Raw genomic sequence first — 5,008 nt, 5'->3', positions numbered from 1 at the left:
GTGTAGATCGTCATGAAGTGATAGTGAATCTTCTTCCGTGTTTATTTTGCCGATGAATAAAAAATCCCGATTTTTTTATTCATCAGCAAATTTGCAAATATTGCTGCTCACACCTAAATCTAAATCATTTATATATATTATGAATAATAGAGGTCCCAGACCAAAGTCTTGAGGTACTCCACTTACAACAATTTCCCACTCTGACAAAAATGACTCCAATTATAATTACTTTATTTCCTTTGGTATAGCCATGCTGTGATCCAACTTAATAGAACCCCCAATACCGTGAACCTCTATCTTTTTAATCAGTATTTCATGTGGCACTGTATCAAAAGCTTTGCTAAAGTCAAGTTACTCAACATCTCAAACTTTACTATAATCAACTGGTCAACTATGCTGGAATAAAATGATAGCAATTTGTTTGCTATCATTAAAATCATTAAAAGCAATTTGCAAAACCATGTTGTGGATCATTTAATAATTTATATTTTTCAAGATGAAGATGAATGGTATTTGCAATTCAATTAACTTTCCCAAAAAACATTAAGCTAATTAGCCGATAGGATCACACTATCGTTTATAGTTTGTTTATTGTCTATAGTGTATAGTTATTCTATATTGTTAGACTATATATTATAGTCTATTGATTATTGACACTTTGACACAAGTGATCTATCTCCTCCCTTAAAAATTGGTAATACATTAGCAACATTCTACGGCTCTGGCACTCTGCCTGACTCTAATGATCTATTAAATATGGTAGATAATGGTTCGCAATGCTCCTCTTTGCATTCCTTAAGCACTCTGGCAAGCACTTCTTCAGGCCCTGGGGATTTGTTTGGCTTGAGTTTCACCAGTAGTAGGCATTTTTCAGTCTATTGACTATGGAGTCAATAGCCTGGGTGGGTAGGTATGGAGGAGAAGCTGTTACCCATGCAGCAGGTCCCCCCTCTCCACGTTCCTGAAATTATCCAATAGAAAGGCAAATGCCAATGCACATGGTTCCAGCAACGTCGCAGGAGCTGCCAGAACGAGGTCGACGTCAACAACGAACTGCCTTAGGGGCTCCAACTCCGGATTTTTCCTCGAGGTTGACTCCTGAAGCCTTTCCCCTAAAAAAGGAGTTTCACTATTTATTTAATAACATTCATCCTGGTAAAAGCTATACTAGTCAACCTGTCCTTTTCTCTACCCACACAGACCTATTCAGCTGAAGGCATAATGTCCTCTTTAGTATGTACAGAAATAAAATATTTATTCAAAATTCTACTCATCTCTTTGCCATTATCAGTTATCTGACCTGTCTCAGTTTTTACTGGACCTATTTTTCCAAAATACTTGTTCGATATAGCTGAAAAAAAAACTTTAGGATTTGTCTTTGCTTGCCCTGCCATGAAAACTTCATTGTTTCTTTTTGCACTCTTTACCTCTTTTTTTAACATTGCCTACGAGTTAAACGAATTCCTGTTCTAAACTGACTTCCCCTATTCTTAGACCTTTTGTACGAAGCTCCCTTTTTGCTTGTAAGGTTCTTCAGATCCTTTGTTATACATTTCCGGTCATTCTCATTCGATCTATTTAATTTATATTTCTACGTTCCTGCCATTTGCTTAAAATATTTTATAATAAGTTATATGTTGAATCCACATCAAAATCCCTTTTCACACCACCCATTGCTGGGTTCATGTATCGCTCCAATTCCGGTCCCCCCCCCCCCCCCACCTCAACGCCTAGGACTTTCCAATCTATTTCAAAAACATTCCTTACGCCATTAAAATCAGTTTTTAAAAAATCTGGTACAGAATTTTCTTCTACAATTCTATTACATTCTATGTTAAATCTGATTTCATTGTGATCACTGTTCCCTAGCTCATTTCCTATTTCGATGTTATTAATTTGCGTAACACTAAGTCTAAAATATTTTTTTCACGCGTTGGTTCCTTAATGTTATCCATTATTATCAATTGTTATCAATTATTGTGCATTGTTATCCAGCCAGTACAGAAATAATATACAACTCATTATAGAAATCCAACATATATGACAAGAAGCACACAATTTAGGGCTGTCAATCTCCCTAAATTGGATATCAAATCACACTGGCATGAATGGATTAATTCATGAATGTTCGTAATAAGGCAAATAGGAACACAGGGATTTACTAATCGAAGTGGATGAATGAACATAACATAGGGGATATTAATAGGATATTAAAAGTATCAATACAAGACAGAACACGAAACAATGGATATAAATCGGATAAGTTTAGATATAGGAAAGACTTGGGTAAATACTAGTTCGGTAACAGGGTTGTTGATTTGTGGAACCAATTACCGCGTAACGTGGTGGAAGTAGGGTCCCTCGATTGTTTCAAGCGTGGGTAGGACATGTATATGAGTGGGATTGGGGGGTTATAAATGGGAGCTGCCTCGTAGGGCCAATAGGCCTTCTGCATTTACCTTCTTTCCAATGTTCTTATATCTTGCTCTGGTTAGGCCCCATTTAGATTATGCCGTGCTATAGAATGGTGTAGATCGGGTCCGGGATGGGCCACTCATCTGGGTCGTCTGGCAGGCCGCTTAGTATTTGAGGTCTTGGGAAGGCCTCATCATGGATGTGTCTGATCACTTTTTGTAGGAGAGTGATTCTTCTGGTTCTGTGTGGTGGTTCGTGGATCTCGTAGCCGCTGGTGGTGTTTTCTGCTACGTAGGGATCTTCGGGGTCTGGGACATACATGTTCTTCATTCGGTACAGCTGTCTTCTGGCCAGGTAGCTGAGCCTGATGTTCATTGGCTTCATGTTGAGCGTCTCATGGATTTGGTCAGTTCTTACCCTGTCCATCAGAGTCGGGCCCTCCGCAAAGCGAAGTGCTTTGTTTTGTACTCGTTGGATCTTCAGCATGTTGGATTTGTTGGTGAGGTTCAGGGGGACATAAGGGTATTCCAGGCTAAGAGACTCCGTTAATTATGGACATCAAGTGTTCTATGTCTGTTATATACTATTATGCTATATACTCAAATATAGACTATATTTATTATAAATGGCTTTATTTAGTATATTATGTCAAGTGGTTAGAACGCATGGCAAGCCACCTGGAACGGATAAACTTTAATAACTAAATGAATTCTCCATAATATCTTGTCTTAACTATAGCCGTTATATACTGGTCGCAGTTTATTACTGTTTATTACAGCCGTCATATATTGGTTGCAGTTTATTACCATTTAACTCGTATCTTGTAACTCTATCATCACTACCTAACATTAAAACTTAACTAAACTAACTTTAAAAAACTACGTTTGTCTGCAGTAAACTGAATCTACCAGTCTTTTGACCACTTCAAACGCTGTGTAGATCGTCATGAAGTGATAATGAATCTTCTTCCGTGTTTATTTTGCCGATGAATAAAAAATCCCGATTTTTTTATTCATCAGCAAATTTGCAAATATTGCTGCTCACACCTAAATCTAAATCATTTATATATATTATGAATAATAGAGGTCCCAGACCAAAGTCTTGAGGTACTCCACTTACAACAATTTCCCACTCTGACAAAAATGACTCCAATTATAATTACTTTATTTCCTTTGGTATAGCCATGCTGTGATCCAACTTAATAGAACCCCCAATACCGTGAACCTCTATCTTTTTAATCAGTATTTCATGTGGCACTGTAACAAAAGCTTTGCTAAAGTCAAGTTACTCAACATCTCAAACTTTACTATAATCAACTGGTCAACTATGCTGGAATAAAATGATAGCAATTTGTTTGCTATCATTAAAATCATTAAAAGCAATTTGCAAAACCATGTTGTGGATCATTTAATAATTTATATTTTTCAAGATGAAGATGAATGGTATTTGCAATTCAATTAACTTTCCCAAAAAACATTAAGCTAATTAGCCGATAGGATCACACTATCGTTTATAGTTTGTTTATTGTCTATAGTGTATAGTTATTCTATATTGTTAGACTATATATTATAGTCTATTGATTATTGACACTTTGACACAAGTGATCTATCTCCTCCCTTAAAAATTGGTAATACATTAGCAACCTTCTACGGCTCTGGCACTCTGCCTGACTCTAATGATCTATTAAATATGGTAGATAATGGTTCGCAATGGTCCTCTTTGCATTCCTTAAGCACTCTGGCAAGCACTTCTTCAGGCCCTGGGGATTTGTTTGGCTTGAGTTTCACTAGTAGTAGGCATTTTTCAGTCTATTGACTATGGAGTCAATAGCCTGGATGGGTAGGTATGGAGGAGAAGCTGTTACCCATGCAGCAGGTCCCCCCTCTCCACGTTCCTGAAATTATCCAATAGAAAGGCAAATGCCAATGCACATGGTTCCAGCAACGTCGCAGGAGCTGCCAGAACGAGGTCGACGTCAACAACGAACTGCCTTAGGGGCTCCAACTCCGGATTTTTCCTCCAGGTTGACTCCTGAAGCCTTTCCCCTAAAAAAGGAGTTTCACTATTTATTTAATAACATTCATCCTGGTAAAAGCTATACTAGTCAACCTGTCCTTTTCTCTACCCACACAGACCTATTCAGCTGAAGGCATAATGTCCTCTATAGTATGTACAAAAATAAAATATTTATTCAAAATTCTACTCATCACTTTGCCATTATCAGTTATCTGACCTGTCTCAGTTTTTACTGGACCTATTTTTCCATAATACTTGTTCGATATAGCTGAAAAAAAAACTTTAGGATTTGTCTTTGCTTGCCCTGCCATGAAAACTTCATTGTTTCTTTTTGCACTCTTTACCTCTTTTTTTAACATTGCCTACGAGTTAAACGAATTCCTGTTCTAAACTGACTTCCCCTATTCTTAGACCTTTTGTACGAAGCTCCCTTTTTGCTTGTAAGGTTCTTCAGATCCTTTGTTATACATTTCCGGTCATTCTCATTCGATCTATTTAATTTATATTTCTACGTTCTTGACATTTGCTTAAAATATTTTATAATAAGTTATATGTTGAATCCACATCAAAATCCCTT

Source organism: Procambarus clarkii, chromosome 73 (genome assembly GCF_040958095.1).
Source record: "Procambarus clarkii isolate CNS0578487 chromosome 73, FALCON_Pclarkii_2.0, whole genome shotgun sequence".
In the NCBI taxonomy this organism is placed as follows: Eukaryota; Metazoa; Arthropoda; class Malacostraca; order Decapoda; family Cambaridae; genus Procambarus; species Procambarus clarkii.
The sequence above is the reverse complement of the archived record's forward strand: the minus strand, read 5'-3'. Positions refer to the sequence as shown.